The sequence below is a fragment of the Lissotriton vulgaris genome, chromosome 11, assembly GCF_964263255.1.
Source record: "Lissotriton vulgaris chromosome 11, aLisVul1.2, whole genome shotgun sequence".
Lineage (NCBI taxonomy): Eukaryota > Metazoa > Chordata > Amphibia > Caudata > Salamandridae > Lissotriton > Lissotriton vulgaris.
Window position 1 is genome coordinate 260,179,204 of NC_141699.1, and position 20,040 is coordinate 260,199,243.

General features: G+C 47.4%; 1 protein-coding gene across 1 annotated transcript in view; it reads left to right on the forward strand.

Moving 5' to 3' along the window:
- LOC147679623 (zona pellucida sperm-binding protein 3-like) overlaps positions 1-20,040 on the forward strand; it is a 139,217-nt gene that overhangs the window by 25,363 nt on the left and 93,814 nt on the right. The window lies entirely within an intron of this gene.

The following is a 20,040-nucleotide window of genomic DNA, read 5'->3' on the forward strand; positions in this document are numbered from 1 at the left end:
TCTAGCCTTCCAAAAATGAAGAGTCGATGACACAGTAGAGAATACAAGCAAACTAGTTTATTCAGAAAGTACACTGCAGCGGAGTCCAGTCTGACAGCCTCCTATGATGGCTGATGAGGGACTGACTCTAACAAGCATAAAGTTACATTATGTATGTTGTGGACCCACAAAGACCCGCCTAATACAGAAAAATACTGGTAGATGTCGTAATACAATGGGGGTACAGAACATAAGTTTCGACATCACTGATACACAGAATCGGATATATGATGTAGGCGAGAAGGCAGGAAGGATGTTGGCCTGGCTTGATAAAAAGGGGGGGTAGCTCCAGAGGGATTCAACAGGTGAAAGACAGAAATGGTGTGACGCAAACTAACCCTGAACAGATAGTTGAGGCACTGGCGGCACATTTTGAACAGGTGTATACTCCAGAGAGGGAGGTGACCGCGGTCATGGCACAGAATGCACTGAGTAGAATGGAAATCCCAGTATTACAGCCAGAGGCAATTGCCGACCTGGATGTGGCCATCACTTGTGATGAAATACAGTTGGCCATACGAGCGCTCAAACCTGGAAAAGCACTCGGGCCAAACGGCAATCCAGTGGAATGGTACCAATCCCGGTCCGAGGACCTTAGTCCATACTTGCTAGATATGTATGTGGAATGCCGAGAGAAGGGTGTGCTTCCACTAGATCAGAGAACGGCCACTATAGTAGCAATACCCAAGCCCGGAAAACCACAGGAAGAGTGTTCCTCATATCGCCCCATCTCCTTACTAAACGCAGAAGGCAAAATCCTGGCTAACCGGTTGATGGCTCATCTGCCTGATCTTATCCATCCAGATCAATCAGGATTAATGCCCCATAGGAACACGGCACTAAATCTTCGTAGGGTACATGGGGTGCTGGCGAGGGCGGACCTGATCCAAGACAGCGCATTCATACTGGCCCTGGATGCGAAAATGGCTTTTGACTTGGTGGAATGGAACTACCTTTTTGAGGTGTTGTCCTGTATGGGCTTTGGCCCAAACTTTATATTATGGATTAAGCTGTTGTATGCGGAGCCGATGGCACACGTGGTTTCAAATGGCCACATTTCATGTACGTTTTCGCTGGGGAGAGGCACCCGACAAGGCTGCCCCCTATCTCCTTTGCTTTTTGCGATAGCCCTAGAGCCACTGGCTAACCTAATAAGGCAAACACCCTTACTTAAAGGGATACAATGGAAGAAGGGTTGGGAAGACCGACTATCCCTCTATGCAGATGACATGCTGGTGTACTTAACAGACCCAGAACAAGGCGTGCCGGCACTTCTGAATCTGTGTGACGAGCACGGCAAAATTTCGGGGTATACAATCAATTGGAACAAATCGGAGCTCTATGTACTGAAAGGCCAGGTCCTGACGCTCAGACCAGACTGTCCCCTAAGATTAGCTGGTTCCTCGTTCAAGTATTTAGGGATCCATGTCACGCGGGACCCACTGGAATACATGCAACTGAATCTGGCGCCACCACTGGAACGACTTGAGCAAGACGTCAAATTCTGGGCGGGGTTACCATTGACAATGCTGGGAAAGGCAGCGTTCTATAAAATGATGTCCTTGCCCCGCTTTCTGTATATCTTAGACAACACGCCCTTTTCGGTGGCACCAGGGTACTTTAAAAAGGTGGCAGCAGTTGTCTCTGGGCTGCTGTGGTGTAATCGTCCGGCACGCATAGCACAGACCAAACTACACAGAGGCTGGTATGATGGGGGCATTGCATTGCTGAATCTGCACCTATATTACTGGGCGGCACAGCTTAAGCCCATTAATCATTGGATGCATGCCTCACAATCTGATCCAGCTTTTCAAACAGATAGGGCGCAACTGGGTACCAACAACATGCTTGCCCCACTCTATGACCGACGTAGAATAAGACCCCTAACGGGGCCTACCAAACTCACGGTGGAACTGTGGCATGTGGCGACGGCAGCACTGGGCTGGAAGGGGAAAATTACCAAACTCACCCCGCTCTGGGACGCACGTGCCTTAGGAAACCTGAGATACAGTAAGGGCTTCTCTCACTGGGACTCCATTGGAATATCCACGGTGGGCGACATGTGGGAGCGGGGCAAAGTCATTTCATTCACCCGCCTGAGGGAATTGTACGACCTGGGGCCACACGAGTCATACCGCTATGTTCAAATACGCCATGCTCTGCTTACAGCCATCCCCACCGGGTCGACCCTACCAGAGTCCTCACCGTTGGAGGATCGCCTCCTCACTGATTTTATGATAGAAAGAGCGACATCGCTAACTTATCGTAAACTCGTGATCAACTTGCCTGACCCGCTGGCGCCCCTGAAGGAAAGATGGGAACGGGAAGTAGATGCCCTAGATGAACACGAATGGAATGAGGCGTTGGCGTCACCAAAAGAGGTGGGCATCTCAACTAGGCTGAGACTCGTCCAGCTCAAGGTCCTACATAGGGTATATTATACGAGAACACTCCTACATCGCATCCACAGAATACAAAACCCTTTCTGTCTACGTGGCTGTGGGGAGGAGGGTACCTTTTTCCACACACTTAGGGACTGCCCACGCATACAAAATTACTGGCGGCAAATATTGCGTATTGTATCACAGACCCTAAAGACCTCGCTCCTCCCAGAACCAAGGCGATGTCTTTTAAACGTGTGGGAACCAACTGACATATCCAGACATGGCCAACTCTGGGTGACATTAGGCATGATCGTGGCGAAAAGAGATATTGCTCAGCGCTGGGGGGCGGCAGAACTACCAACGAAGTCGCAGTGGTGCATGAATATGGACAAGGTAATGGTAACTGAGAGGGCGGTATATTTAAGCCGTGCATGCCCGGGTAAATGGAATAAGGTATGGTCCCCATGGAATGTGTATCGTGGTGAAATATGTGACCCTCTGCCAGAGGATGACCAGTTAGAGTCAGATGATGAGGGGGGGATAGACTGAGGGGAGAGAGGGGGGATGGGAAATGCCACACGGATGCGAACGGAGGTGGAGGTATTGTCCTCCTCCACTTCGATTAGGGACTCCAGACAATAGATAACAACATATACTGCCATATGAATCTTCTGTACAGCTAAACTGCACTAATAATTTTATTTTTTGACCGCAACGTGATTTCCTGACTGTTCTTTTTGTTATTTTTATAAAAAACAAAAAACAAAACCTCACTTAACCTGCAATGCGATATTGACTATACACCTTTCACTCGATTTTGTGATGTGCCTTTTTCCAGTAGCAACGTGACTCTAGTGTGGACTTCTTTTTTAGCTTGGCTATCACTGCTTATTTAATAGCGGCCGGCCCCTCGGGGTTGTAGGCAAACTGCTGTGTAACTGTATGAAGGTATAATAAAGGTTTTTGAAAAAAAAAAAAATGGCATCTTCGAGAACTAAAATGGTGTCAGAGATGCTAACATAACTCACATAACTGTTAATTACGCATGCATCTAACAAGAATATACTATAAGATAGCTAAATAATAGCTAAAATAATCACGCAAAATACGAGCAATATGTTGGTAATATGTTTCAATTCTAACAGAGGGCCTGTCCCCAGTAAGCCACCAAGGTCTGCTGGTGGGCCGGCAGGACCGCCTGGCACTGGTATGCTGACCACTGCTTTGACGTACGCCTGTAGACACTGGTCGCGGTATGGAGCCAGGTGATGCTAGGGATAAGTCCCACGTCACATGGACCACAGTCCCTCTGGGAATAGCCACCCACTCCCCAGGAGTAGAGATGAGCCCTCGGGGCGCAGTCCAAAGAAGGCCTTGGGGAGCTGGGCCCAGGAGCTCTTTAGTCAAGGGTGTCGTGGCGGCAGAAGGTTCATACAGTTGAAGCCTCGTGAGATATAGCAGGCCCGGTCCAAGGCCCTCACGCTTGGTCAGCTCCGCCAGTGCCAAGAGCTGGGCACCCACAGCGGGCCTGGAAAAATGCTGAGGCACAGGGGCAACCGCTGCACAGCCCCGATTCCCTCCCGAGGGTCTTGGAGAGCCAAGAAGTGTAGTACGACAGGGGAAGCTAGTGCTAAAAGGGTGATTGCCTCCAGGGGACAGATATGGCTTAGCTTGGCTCACCGCCAATGCTCCGTAGGTATCAGTCGCATGCAAGGCCGCGCACAAGGGAATCCCCAAGCCAGGGCAGCAGTCTCTCCTCCCGCTGCTACTCCAGGGGCTGCCTAGGGCCAGGCAAGGACCTGCAAGGCTGGTTTCATCTCTCGCAGACCGGTATCCGCATCGGTCGGGGGCCCACTGTCGCCGCCATTACGCCTCCGAGGCCTCGTACGGTTGTTCGAGCCTTGTCCTCTGTAGGGCGCTGTGAACTCCCACTCTGACCTCTGCCAAACCAAGGCTTAATGAGCATGTTGTGACTCTGGGCTCTCGGTGCTCACCCTCTAATTATCTGCCGTCCCCCACAGTGCAAATTTAGCCGGGTGGGGTTTGTTATGAAGATTGCTAATTGTCGAGCAGGGACGGAGCGCTGGAAAAGCACGTCCGTTCGCTCTGCTATCGTTGGCCATGACCCAACACTTTCATTTTTAAAGTAATCTTGCAATAAATGTGTAAAAATTATAAAGTCCTTTCATAATTCAAAAAGGGTATTTTATTAACATTTAAAACCTTTTCACATTAACACATCAGTTTGTCAGTGCATTGAGAAATATATTTTTTAAGTGATAGCTCTCCAACATGAGTTTAGAAACATTCATGCTTCTCCTCACTCTGACAAAAATGCCAATAGTGAATTAAGAGGCACGTAAGTTGTAATGTGCACACTTTAGGTTGCCTGGATTGCTATTATACATGAACATTATAGTGTATTAAATCAAACACAGGTAAAGGTTTTTGTACACTGCAAATACTGATGTTGTGTGCTTTGAGGTCCTCTTGTCTTCCTTAATCAGATAATGGAGAAAAAGTGAAATAAAATAATTAGCTACAATCACACAATTTTGTCAAATGGGGAAGCCGAACTTGATCTCTGGTTTTCTGGTTTCAAATTGTGCAATTCAGCCACTAGATGTCCATGCTTTGCTTCACACCTCTATCCCCTCCACTCATCCCTTCACAGCAACCACACTGCTTGCCTGTTTAAGTCAATGCATCTCTCAGTCACCCCACAGACGAAATGGTTTGGCACCTGAGAAAATGTTTGAGAGTGCCTATGCTTTATAACCTACCACACCGAAGTATGTCATTCCGAAACTCATCACCCAAAGCAGTGGTTCTCGTTGTTCAAGCTCAGCCGGATCGCAGGCAGCCTCGGCCCGCATGCTACACATTCATCTACAAACACAGTCGGGGGCACAGCGGAAAGCAAGGCGGCAAACGAGCAGACGGTGGCAGCAGGAGGACCGGGTGACCTTGTCAGTGCCGGTCGCTCAACCCACCGCGTGGCCCCTCCCGAGGTCACCGGGTCCCCCTGCCGCCACCGCCTGCTCGTTTACTGCCTTGCTTTCTGCTGTGCCCCTGACTGTGTTTGTATTTCTGCTGTCCTTGTACTTCTGCTGTGCCCCCGTTTTTGCCTGCTGTACCCATGATCATTGTTGGGACTTCTGCTGTCCTTGCACTTGTACTGTGCCCCCGTTTCTGGTCCGCTGTGTTTAGCCCCCTGGCTAGTGCCTCTCTACTTGTGCTGTGCCCCTGATTGTCCGCTGTTTTTTAGCCCCCTGCTTTTGTTTGTATTCAGCCCTCCAGCGCTTCTGCTACTGTTCCCCGCTGCTCCAGCCCGCTCCCTGCCGCTGCTCCCCCGCGGCCCACCCCCTCTCCATCTGGTCCCTCTCCCCTCTCCCATTCACCACCCCGCTCCCACCTCCCAGAAGACATCGCAGACTTCATCAGCCCACACGCCCTCTCCTCCGCTGACTACATCCTCCTACGGGACCTCAACTTCCACCTGGAGAACAACAACGACAGCAACACCACCACCCTGCTGGACAACCTAGCCAACCTCGGACTCAAGCAATGGGCTAACACCCCCACCCACTACGCCGGACACACGCTTGACCCAGTCTTCTCCTCCAGCAAGTACATCTCCTTCAGCCACTCCACCGCACTCCACTGGACAGACCACAGCTGCGTCCACTTCAGCTTCAGAAGGACCATGACTCACCACCACCCGCACCAGGTTCCCCGAAGAAGCTGGAACAAGATCACCACCGACCAGCTCACCACATCACTGAGCCAGAACCCTCCCGCCAGCTCAACGGACCCCAACCAAGCAGCCAACAACCTCACACAGTGTATCACCAACTGCGCTGTCGACCTCACACCTCTGAAAAAGCATCCCAGCAGGCCCGGCAGCAAGAAAGCCTCCTGGTTGAACGACGATCTCAAGAAATCCAAGAAGAAATGCCTTACCCTCAAGAAAGCCTGGCGCAAAGACCCGACTACAGACTTAATGACCGCCCTCAAGCACGCCTCCCGCAAACACCACCAGCTGATCTACACCTCCAAGTAGACAGCATTCAAGGAACGAATAGACGACAACGCACACAACAGCAAGGAACTCTTCAGCATCCGTCAAAGAGCTCTCCAACCCCAGCGCCGGAAACAACGACATCACTCCCTCACAAGACCTCTGCGACTCCCTTGCCTCGTTCTTCCACAGCAAGATCGCCGACATACACAGCAGCTTCGGCGCACAGACCACAAACCCAACCACTGAACCAACGCCCCCCACCACCACCCTCCGCGCCTGGACCCCGGTCAGCACTAAAGACATCATCCACACGATGAACACCATCCACTCCGGATCACCTACCGACCCATGCCCCCACCATGTCTTCAACAAGGCCGACTCCGTCATCGCACCCCAACTCCGGGACATCATCAACTACTCCTTCAACACCGCTACCTTCTCGGAGAGCTGGAAGCATGCCGAACTCCGCGCCCTCCTGAAGAAACCATCTGCAGACCCCACCGACCTCAAGAACTACCGCCTCATCTCGCTCCTCCCTTATCCTGCCAAAGTCATCGAGAAGACCGTCAACAGACAGCTTGCCACCTTCCTCGAGACGAACGGATCCCTCGACCACTTAGTCCGGCTTCCAAGCCAACCACACATACGAGACTGCCCTCATCGCAGCCACTGACGACATCCGAGCCCTGCTCGACAACGAGGAAACAGCGGCCCTCATCCTCCTGGACCTCTCCGCAGAGTTCGATACTGTCTGCCACCGCACCCTAGTGCAGCGCCTCAGCAACATCGGAATCCAAGAGAAGGCACTAGAGTGGATCACTTCGTTCCTCGCCGGAAGAACCCAGAGACTCCGCCTCCCCCCGTTCAGATCCGAGGCCACCGAAGTCATCTGCGGCGTACCACAAGGATCATCACTCAGCCCCACCCTCTTCAACGTCTACATGAGCCCCTTGCAGCCATCGCACGCCAACACAACCTCAACATCATCTCCTTCGCCAACGACACCCAGCTGATCCTCTCCCTCACCAACGACCCAGCCACCGCCAGATCCCACCTACACGAAGGGATGAAAGACGTAGCCGAGTGGATGGTGAACAGCCGCCTGAAACTGAACTCAGACAAGATGGAGGTCCTCATCCTTGGATCAACACCCTCTGCCTGGGACGACTAATGGTGGCCCCCTGCCCTGAGCAGCGCATTCAAACCAACGGACCACGCACGCAACCTGGGCTTCATCCTGGACTCCTCCCTCTCGATGACCAGACAAGTCAACGCCGTCTCATCATGTTTCAACATCCTACGCATGCTCTGAAAGATCTTCCGGTGGATCCCCATCGAAACCAGGAAGACGGTCACCCAGGCACTCGTCACCAGCCGACTGAACTATGGAAACACCCTCTACACCGGAACCACAGCCAAACTACAGAAAAGACTCCAACGCATCCAGAACGCCTCCGCATGACTCATCCTGGACATCCCCCGACACAGCCACATCTCCGGACACCTGAGACCTGCACTGGCTCCCGTCAGCAAGAGAATCACATTCCGACTCCGAACCCATGCACACAAGGCCCCTCACGACCTGGGCCCCATGTACCTCAACAACCACCTGACTTTCTACACTCCCACCCGCCACCTACGATCGACCAGCCACTCCCTCGCCGCTGTTCCACGCATCCGTAGAGCCACCATGGGAGGAAGATCCTTCTCCTACCTGGCAGCCAAGACTTGGAACTCCCTCCCCATCCACCTCCGTCTGACCCAAGACCACCTCTCCTTCAGGAAGCAACTCAAGACCTGGCTGTTCGAGCAGTAGCGGACCCCCCTCCCCCAAGCGCCTTGAGACCCTCCGGGTGAGTAGCGCGCTATACAAATATCTTGATTGATTGAGCCGGATCGCAGGCAGCCTCGGCCCGCATGCTGCACATTCATCTACCGTCCCTGGCACATGATGCACTGTGAACAGCACTGGCAGAGGGCAGAGTTGGCGTATTATGGACAGAGGGCACACCTGGCTGGCATCTGAGTTCTTTGGTGTTTGGAGAGCCAGCGTTGCCCAGCAAGACCACATAAACAAGGCCTTCCCAGGAGGGAGTCCCTGTGCGCTCTCAGTAGCCTCCAGGGCCTACACATACGTCAGAGCCGTGCACGGGCAGGAAAGCACGTGCCCCCGGGAGAGGGCAGTTCCTAGAGGATGGCAGTGCTTGAGATTGAAGTCGAACTACTGTATGTGGTGGCAGGGCCAGCTTTAGGGCAGTACGACTGGTGCTGACCTGTAAGGAGGGGCACTGACCACTACTGGGGCGCTATTAGCAATAACTTAAGATTTAAAAACACCCCATGCACAATTCCTTTGTCTGGCTTTAACACAGCAATAAAAAAAATATTAAAATGAATTGTGATTAATGTTCCTGCTAGAGAGGTCAAAGTTCTGTCTAGCGAGTCGCTATGAAGTAGCGCAGAAGGTTAATATGCCTGCTGCGAAAAACAGATCTGTCTGTTATGTTGACAGCTGAGTGGAATAGTAAAGCCAGCCTTTACCAGGGCTTTAAAATAAATGTAATGTTTGTGAGAGAGGGGCTATGGAGAGATGAGAGGCGCTTTTGGCAGGTGTAAGTGAAGGAATCAGAAGAGGAGGCCATGGGGGGGGGGGGGGGGGGGGGATTAGAAGGGCGGGCTCACCCACTTCAATAAAAGTACTCCAGTGGAGAATAGCGCCTGGGAGTACTCCACAGACCAGAAGAGGAGAGTTAACTTTGTAGTGTCGTGCGGGACACGTTCTAGTGTCTGGCAGGAAGCTGTACTCCCAGCTACTCCCCTGAGGGCTTGGCACACTTCACCCCCACACCCATCCATCACGGGTTTCACAAGTGATGTGGCCCCTGCTAATAAAAGGGCCCGGGTGCACGTGCTCGTGGCCAGTTACTGCTCTACTTTCACTTGGTGTCCATGTCCGTTCATTCTGCAATGTGGGCGATAGGGCCAACATGACAAACTTTGCCCCTTTAAAAGTGCCAGAGATGCCAAAATGAGAGTAGCTAGACAAGGTATGCACATGGTACAGTACAATTAGTGTAGGTGCACAGTGTCTTAAAATTGTGCTTATTCACTATGGCTACTATTGCTTTCGATTGTTGCATAGGGAATTTACACTAATAGTTCCAGAGTATACTTAGAATAGTTGCACAGTGCAGTTACTGTTACATAGTTTTATCATTAAAAAGCATTGTATAGTTACACAGTGTAGTTGCACGGTGAATTTACACCGCATAGCTGTAGTTGTGTGGTATAGCTACACAGTGCAGCTCCTTACATTTTAAGACCGTGTTATAGTTAATACTACATGGTGTAGTTGTAAAGTGAATTTACAGAGCATAATTTTAGGTGCCATGGATAATTGCATAGTCCAGATATAGTTGGTGTCCTCAATCAGTCTGGTCATCTAAATGGCACCAAGGTGTTGAAAATAGGTCATGGGGTCTGCAGGTGGGGCTACAGTTTGGGACAGGGGTGGCACTGCGGCCTTGGGCTCTGTGAACCCCAGTATTCCGCTCAGACATAGTAATAGGTGCTTTTCTTTATAGCACCGGATTGAACTGTTCCAATGAAGCCCTTTGAGCCCAATGGGCGTTGCGTGCCTCCCTGCACCACTGTGAGTGTGTGTGTGTGTGTGTGTGTATGTGAAGGGGGTAGAGGTGCGTGGGGACCACCGTCAAGAACGTGCGGAAACACACCACTGGTCACCTATCATGTAAAGGGTAGACAGCCTAAACACCTGTGTCTAGTACACAACATCGTGAGCGGAGGCGCGCTTGGCTATCCATGGGCAGCGACACCCGCCCCACCTTACACCCCTATCAGGCTCCTTCTGGCTGCCAAGTCTACTTGAGTTCAGGCGATACAACCGTTTTTGTCAAAAGGAGTCCCCAGGGACCTTTCACCCTCTGTCCCTCTGCCTCCTGGTGGTCCTTGGTGAAAACAAAAAATGTGGGGGAAACACCCCTCTTCCAGAAAGCGATATGGACTGGTCCAGCCTTTACTACTAATATGACATAGGTTGGGCCACCCCTCACTATCCACTCCATCTCCCACAAAGACGGTCAGACACAGTGAAAAGGCTGAATCGCCACAAAACATCCTTGTCATTGATAAATGTATGCATGATGGATTGAACATACACTTATAAAAGGGGGCCCACTTTGTTCCTTTTCACCCGGAAGCAGAATGTATTGTTCTAGCATAGAAAGAGTTGCTAACCACTCAGGCCAATGCTGATGCTGCCCTCATCCTGTGAGGATTGCTGCATGGGTGGGCTGGGAGCCTGTGCCTGCAGTGGAGCCAGAAAAGGGACCATGCACAGATGCAGTGGGATTCAGGGAAATGTTTTTTATTTGTTTTGTCCCCCTGCCTCGCCACTTTCCCCCGATAACAGCTGCAACTGAATTTAACATAGGACAATCATCAGGAGCGGTACTAATGCAATATACGGGCGCTATACTATATTTAGACAAATATTATAGAAGATATTATTAGCCCCCCAAATATAATATAACCATTTAAACATTGCTCGTATATTCACTTAAAGTGCAACATTTTGTTTCCAAATAACAATGATTTTCCATCACACCACTTGAAATACAGTCCTATTTTTTTTAAGACTGTACATTTGTATTTTTCATAAAATGGTACTGTGGATCAATATTCAATATATCCATCCAAAAATGCCTCTTGGATTAAATTATTAACGAGAACCAGTATTGAAATAAAGCTGCTGTACACCAGTAGTTGAGATACACTCCAAATGTGATTAATATATTTTATTGAAAGTAATATATGGTTACTAATCACCGATATCACAAATTCAACATCCTAGCAAATCTAATTGGCGTCCACCCAGCTCTGTCACAGGACTTTAACAATTGGTAAAATAGCATTCTGAAGCAAGCCACATAACCCCATTAATATCGAGTGTCTTTACCTTATAAACCACCATTCTAATTATTATAATTGACCGAGACAATTAACAGCACACATAAAAGACTTGTTGTGACTCATGGAAAATTACATTCCTTCTAGGAGGTTGATTATCCTTTATAGAGCCAAACATTTCCAATAGGTTCATAAATAAAGTACAAAACAAAAAAGGGAGGCACATGTCATCATACGTTCCATAGCCAATTTGAACCACTGAGATTTATAATTATTACTGTTACTAAAACAAGAACTCAGTGACCACAAACAACAAACACGGTGATCATCCAATCATGGCTCACCTATTAATAACTTCAGGTGAGCTGAAAAACACTGCATACTGAAATTAGATGCACACAGTAAACAATCCTCCTGTTGCCTGTAAACAAGTCCGTGTATAGTCGAGGAATCGGCAAGAGCCTGGTAACCAAGGGCTGAGCTGTAATGAGATGGTAGGGGAACACATTTCAAGCTGAACGAACTAGAGTTACTTCTCGGGTAGTGAGCCATGTTTCAGTGTTATTCCGGTCACCCAATTTCTCACTGTCAGGCATACTGGTCAACATTTTGAACATCTGGCAATTCAGCGGCTAATCACGCTTCTGAGTATGGCCAAAGCCTTTAACTGTGTCTGTGTTTCACACCCACCGACGATTCTACAAAACCAAGAATGCAGCCTTTCCATCCATAAGCAGACCTCTCAATTCATACGGTGCCACGGTGTGACACACAATATCGGCTCCCTTCACGCAGTTACACAGTGAGTAATCGATATCACAGGGTGGGCAGGGAAAATTAACTGCAAACCGGAGATTTCCAGCTCATTTTTGGGAGCTTTGAACTGCTGATGTCCATTAAGGGGGTGTGAAAACACCATAGGTTATCAACACCAGCTTCATCTAACTTATTTTCTGTTTTTGGAGGAGGACGTTTTTGTTTTAGGTGGCATATGGTGTACTATGTTGTCAATTAACACTGAATGAAAAAAAAAACGCTGACGTCAGTGGCGCTTCCCCAGCCCGGGAGTATGCAAATGAACACGCCACACAGCATACAATCACACACAGTCTGCATTGTGTCATAACTTTAATAACCACACCGTAACACCTCTCATCAGACTTCATACTTCCTGTGTACTACGAGGGTCCTGGCGCGCATAATATCAAAGACACTACATCTCCCCCTTTGTTAAATAAAAAATACAGACCACATTAGAATCATATTTCCTCAATGAGTCACAGAGGCGCTCGCACTGGTCTGCCAGATCGGGTGGTTTGAGGTATTCTCGATTCACCTTGATCAGGCTCCGATGACATGGGATCAGACATTTGACTTGGACATTTAGGCGAGGTCGCCTCCCAAGTTGTATTTATTTATGTATTTTAGTAGTTTTATATAGCGCTAGCCTGAACCGAGGGTATCGGAGCGCTTTACAGAGGATACATTGCGTTGAAAACAAAATATACAAGGAAGTGACAAAATGCATGTCGATGTTGGGGTATCGGCTTCGTATTCGAGGGAACATCTGTTTCGTATTCTCCCCGAGATGGTGAAGGAGCGGAAAATAAGAGTCTGTACCTCCACTCTGAGAGCTCCTATCGGCTACCTGGGGCACGGTTGAGGAACAGGATTTTGAGTTGGCTTTTGAATTTTACAAAGGAGGGGATGGTTCTGATGTGGGGGTGAATGGAGTTCTAGATTTTAGATGCGTTTCCGGTGAAGGAACGAGTCAGTTTTTGTTCTTCGAGTTTTTGGCAGGATGAGAAGGAGGGAGTTAGAGCTTCTAAGGTTCCTGGCCTGACTGGCTTTTTGGAGTTTGGCCACCAGGTATTCTGGAGCCGCTTAAGTTCACTGAGTTCCGGTGACCATTCTGGCTGCCGCATTCAGAGTTGTTTTGATGGGAGCTAGATGTGACTTTGCAATTCCTGAGAGGACTGCGTTCCCGTAGTCCAGCCTTGACAGTACCAGGGTTTGGGTGGCCTGTTTGAGATCACTAGGCGGGATGAAGGGTTTTATTTTGTTCAAAAGTTTGAGGTTAAGGAAGGTGCTCTTAGCCGAATTCTTGATGTGTCTGGACATGTTTAGTTTCCGGTCTAGTGTGATACCGAGAGATTTGACAGTCAGCAAGAGTGAGATTCCTGTTGAGCACATCTACGGCTTTGAGCCATTCCGCAATTTGAGGGTTCTCCTCTTTGTTCGAGATGAGAAGAATCTCGATTTTGTCGAAGTTTAGTTTAAGAGGATTCGAGGACAGCCAGTGTTGGACATCATTCAGTACGTCATTGAGTCTTTGAATGTCACTGAGGGAGGAGGTTTCCAGATATATCTGAGTATCATCTGCGTAAGGATGGAAGTGGATGTTGGCTGTTCGGAGTAGTTTGGTGAGGGGCTCATTGTAGATGTTAGAGTTGCGGGGAGAGTACTGAGCCTTGAGGGACTCCTTTGTTGATGGGGTGAGAGTCAGAAGTAAACTTTTTTTATTTTTATTTAATTGAGTGCGATTGTGTAGGAATGAGGAAAACCATTGGAGGACCACTTCACGAAAACCAGCTCTTTCTTGGAGAGCCCTGATGAGGAGTTTATGGTATACTGTGTCAAATGCTGCTGATAGGTCGAGGAGAATGAGGAGGCAGCATTGATCAGAGTCAAGTGAGTGGTGGATATCGTCTATGATGTTGAGGATCGTGGTTTCAGTGCTACAGCCTTTTCTGAAGCCAGATTGGTGGGAGTCCAAGAAATTGATGTTATCCAGGTGTTGGGTAAGCTGTTGGAAAACGCATTTCTCTAGAATTTTGGATGAAGGGGAAGATTAGATACAGGTCTAAAGGTATTCAGTTGTGTCAAGGCCAGGTTTTTTCAGCAAGGGTGTAACTTGACCTACTTTAAGGAAGTCTGGAACGACTCCATTTTCCATGGAGCTGTTTATTATTGTGCACCAAATTGGTGCTAGGGAGAGCTTCAGTTTTTTGGTTAGCAGGGGTGGGATGAGGGTGGGATGAGGTCAAGGACATGGGAACAGGGTTTGGAAGTGGAGATCAGTGTGACTATCGCATGATCTTGGATGGGGCGGAAACTTAGCCAAGAATTGGAGGCGGAGCCAGGAGCGACAACGACATGGTGCTCTTGGTGGGTTGGGTGTTAATGATGTCCAGAGAGAGTTCGATCTTGGTGATCTTGTTGTTAAAGGAAGTTGGCGAAGTTGTCACAAAGTTCATTGGATACCTGAATTGAGGAGGCCACCGGCTTGGGGGTTTGTTGTCTAATGATTCTGTAGAGTTCTCTGGGTCTATTTTTTGCGCTATCCAGCGCAGAGCAAAAAAAAGCGGATTTCTTGTTTTTGATGTGATTGTTGTATTCCCTACGGGCTGTTTTGAGTTCTTCGCGGAGAGAGGAACAGGGGCTGACCAACATTGACGTAGATATTTAAAGTCTGACAGACTTTCCGGGACGATGAGCTGTCAACATGTGTCCTATGCATGTTACAACCCTCAAAGGGCTGACAGCAAAATGGAGTGTTTTCCCCTTCCCTTTCAGTTTGACTAGTACCCAGTCCTTTTGATCAAAGACTGTTTGGTGGGTATGTCTGCGCTGATGAGCCCATGTCTTCATTTTGCACTTTTGAGAAGTGTCTGTGGCATGAACTCTAGTGGTATTTATTGATCAGTTTGATGTACATTGTGGTAGTTTGGTTCCGATGGCTCTTCCAAATAACACTGTGGCAGCACTCTCACCAGTTGTGAAGTGAAGAGTTGATCGATAGACATGAAGGGCTTGACACATGGCTTGGTTTAGATTGATTCCGTCCATCAATGCTTGCGGAATTATCCTCTTGAGGATGCCCATAAATTGTTCAACAACGCCATTGGACTTGGGATGTGTACTCTTTTGGAGCTTGACATTGAGTCAAAAAAGAAACTCCTTGAATTCTTTGCTATTGAAAGGTGATCCCTTATCAGATTTGAGAATAGCAGGGATGCCCTACGCTGCTAAAAAGTCATTAAGCCTCTCCATGACTTTAAGGGTTGTCGATGATAGGTTTTTCACCAAAGAAAACACATCTACTCATCAGTGACTAACATGAGATGATGTCCATTTCTTACAGGCCCAAAGAAATCAACTTCAACTCTCTACCAGGCATGGGCTGGAACATCAGACTTTTTCACTGGATGCTGCATCACCTTTAGGGATAAGCAGTTAGAAAAGTGGCACGCTTTCAGCTCTTTCTCAACCTATTTATCTAGGCGAAGGAACCATTCTCAGTCTCTTAGGGCTCTTTAGGCGGCTACAATGCCACAATGCCCTTAATCGGCTAGCTCAATGACTTGCTGTTTCAGGCTCTTGGGTATGACTATTATAAAGCCTCTCAGGTGATGAATAGCTCATCCCGTACAGTTTTTAAATTCAATATCATCTTCAGAAGGACAAGTACATATCTTCCAAGACTGCATTGTAATAAGTTCTTTGAGGATGTTCATGACTTTATCTGCGTTAGTAGCAGCAATAATCCGTTAAAATGATAAAGCTGCTAGTGTGCTTGACCTCATAATAAGTTGAGATATTCTTCAGCCGCTTTAGATGTCAAACTGTGGCGATCTAGTGGCACTCGTGAAAAATAATCTGTAGGGTTTTGGTCTTTCCCCAGCTTGTGCCCAATCGCATAGTCTTACTGGGTTTTCAAAGATGGTGAGCAATGTCTGGTGGTCTGTGATGATACAAAAACGTTTCCTATATAAAAAAATATATGAAATGTTTGCAGGCCCATACTACAACCAGAGTCTCCTTCTCCGGCTCAGAGTAGGCTCGTTCTGTTTCAGACTGGCTTCTACTGTCATAGGCCACAATGTTTCTCTGGGCATTCAGATGACCATTGTGTTGAGCAAGAATTGCTTCTAGCCCCACCAGGCTCACATCTACTGTGATCTCCGTATGTAACTTGTGATCACAATAGTCCGTTTCCGTTGCATTCTCAATCATGTTTTATTTCTTTGAGGAGACCACTGGAATGGGCATTTCACTTTAAGTCTATCAATGGGGAACACACTGTAGCAAAGCCACAAATGTATTTTAAGCAATAGGTGGCCATGCCTAAAATGGATTGCAGCACATTTTTATGTTGTGGGTGGCAAGTAGATGACAATGCTTGCACTTTATCCAGGTCTGGAGTCATTATCCCATTAGAAAATATGTATTTAAAGAATTTAAGTATGGTTTTGTGAAACTCACACCTTGCTGCATTCAGAGTGAGACCTGCATGAGCAAGTAATTGGCATACTTGTGTAAAAGCCTTGTCATGCTCCTTTGTGTTATCCCAAACACCAGTATGTCATCACTATCATTGAAAGCATTTGTAACAGGTTGAATTATTCAGCGGATAACATCCTGAAATATCTCTTCAGCCAAAGATACTCCAAAACTCAGTCATTTGTATCTGAACAAACCCACAGGAGCAGAAAAAGTTGTAATGTACCTACAGTTCTGTTCCAGCTCCAGTTGACAGTATTGTTCGTTCAGGTCAAGAAGGGAGATGACTTTGGCTCAGTTCAGCTGCATGATCATGTCTATGTGGGGACCAGGATTTTTTTCTTTCTGGATTGCTTTGTTGGCCGGACCCATATCCACACAGATGCACACTGTATTTCCACTGTCCTTTTTTTTGGCACCACAACTATGGCCGAAACCTACGGCGTAGGACCAGTGGAGCATTCAATTATGTCATGCTTCAATAGTGTTTCTAGTTCTTTCTCAACAGCTTCTTGCAGGTAAAAAGCAACTCTGCCGTACCGTTGAGCAACTGGGCAAATGTCATCATGAATATGAAGTTGCACCTTCATTTTCTTGAGTTTTCCTAGCTCATAAAACAACAGGAACTGACTCACAATTTCAGACTGAGCACGGATGTTGTAGTTGAGAGATATCAGTCCCATGTCAGCAACAGTGGCAAAGCTAAGTAGGTATGCACTAGATTAAGTTCCCTAAAGGAAATAATTTGTCTCTTGCACTGATGTTTTGTGCCGCATGGTTGTTGTGAATGCCCCTTGACTCTGTACCGGTTTAGAAACAGTTCACGTGTATACCTTTGTGTTTGAATGAGTAAGGTGTCACACATGAGATAGGCTGAACCTTTCTACTGGCATGATGTTAATCAATGCACTACTGTGTATGATGAAGTTTATGTGGCAGCCGTTCACCTTTTACGTAATTTTAGGACAGTGTCCAAATTCATTTTGTTGCTTCCATTGGTGATTCTTCTTTGACTTTTGAGCTTTTCTGCAAGCAGTTAATCCTACATGTGAATGTCGTTCCTCAGGTGATATCATCCACACACATCCGTCTTCTTCCCTAGCGCTTGATAATGTAATGAAGAGCCTTTATGTGATGAACTTGGCAATAATCAAGTGTGCTTGGTTTCTACTTGTTGCAACAGATGGTGCCTTTTGGCCTTGCGAGAATGCTTCTGGAACTTTCTGGCATCCATTTTCTCTTCTTGACTCATTTGGTTTCTTTTGCTTGCAGACTGTTATGAAATGGTTTTCTTTACGCAGCATTGGCATATCTGTTTTATGGCTGGACATATACCTTCATGGGGAAATAAAACCCACATCGGAAGCATAACTTTTTCTTCTTCAGAAACATCGAGTTGTGTGCATCTATTTTGTGCTTATGCTTGCTTTTCATGATCAACGCTGATTCATTATGCGCTGTTTCTGCTTCCATATGAGCAGATTGTCGATCTTCTCATTCTTCTGCTCTTGCAACCCTTAGCATCTGCTCTAAACTGAGTGTGTCTCTGTCAGCATGCGTCTTGTGAAGAAGTCTGAAAGACCACCATCAATGACTCAAAGGAGCCTGGCTTCTTCATTATTGAAGTCACAGGTGTTTGATAAGTGCATCAAGTCTCTCAACAAACTCATCTATCATTTTACCAGCCCATCGTCATGCTTGATTGAAAATGTACCTTTCATAGTCTACATTTGGCATGGGATAGATCTTGGCTTCCAATGCTGCTTTTATCTTTTGGTACAACACTGCATCAGTTTGTGAGATTTTCTTTAGCACTTCTTTCACTCCTTCACTGGCAAGGTTTTTCAAATATAAAATGTTCTTATCCTCTTCTAATGCATCATCGATCGTTTTGATCCATGCAGGCCACCTGGCACCAATGTTCTCTTTTTCTTTGTTGTGTCAAACAGAGGTGGTGGCTTAAGGAATGCCGCTGCAGTATATTTTGCAATCCCTTCCCCTGTCATTGGGAGTATATACTGTTCAGGCAGCGTTCGTTGCATAGGATGGCAACTGCTACAGGCATCGGCCTCGCGCCTGAGTCGTCTCTTCCTATTCGAAGTCGTGTGACACTTCAATCGCATGTGCGAGTAACTTTGTTTTCGTACCTGGTCATTACTGCCTTTTGTGTTTGCTTTGTATGGATGATGGCTCTGTGTTATGGTGCAGTGCATCCATCCTCTCTTCTTTTAGCCTTATCAGCAAGTTCTGGCAGGCTTTTTGAATGTGCTCCTCTGCAAGACCTTAAACTTCTTTGATGGCTGTTTATGGGCTGGAGCAGGGCTTTGACTCCACATATGCCAACCGCAGACTGCTTTGCATCGATTTTGGGGTGCACGTTGCACGCATGAGCATTTTGATGTACCTTTGTACACTCTCGGGTAGAGCAGCCTTGTTTCTTCGGGGCATGTATCCCCTACTTGTCGCCAGTTGCAACATCTTCCCCAGCCTGGGAGCATGCAAGTGAACACGCCACACACAGAACTTTACAGCAGATGTCTTTATTCCTCAGCATACCATCACACTTTGTCCGCATTGCGTGAATACTTTCATAACCACACCTTAACACCTCCCAGCAGACTACGTACTACCTATCTACAGTCCACCCAGAATCACAAGGTTTCTGGCGCACATAATATCAAAGACCCTACAGCATCCTGAGCATTATTTATTTTGTGCAAATGAACCATTATATACATTTAAATGAGTGTTTATTTGTTAGACCACGTGGCAATTGCTTGACCATGTGGCCATTGCTTATATGGAACCAGTAAAGATCTCTCACACGTCAATGAATACTCTTATATAATTAGCGTCAGATTTATTGATAACTCATGATTTTTTTAAAAATTAAAATGTCAGTTTCTTCACAACTGTTGTCACTTTACACTATAGTTTTTGTTATCAGTCCTTTAAAAGTGAATCAGTCTTCATTTAGCATGATATCTGGTGCCATCACCTCTCCGTGCCAACAGGCTGAGTTGTGTAGATGTTCCATGGCATGAGTTTGTATCGAGGGGCTGGCAGTAGGCACTATTGTGTAGCTGTCACGTGACACAAGTGCTGGTAGTGGCAAATGTTGTGTAGATGTCATATAGCACCAGTGTGTAACCAGGGGATGCAGTGGGTAGAGTTGCGTAAAGGTCACATGGTACCAGTGTGTATTCTAGATCTGCAGGGGGCACTTATGCAGATGCCACATGGCACCATTGTGTATCCAGCAACTGACAATGGGCACTTGCCTAAATATTAAATGTGACTACTGTGTATCCAGGGGCTGGCACCGAGCTCTGGTGCGTAGATGTCACATGACATCAGTGTGTATTTAGGAGCTGACAATGG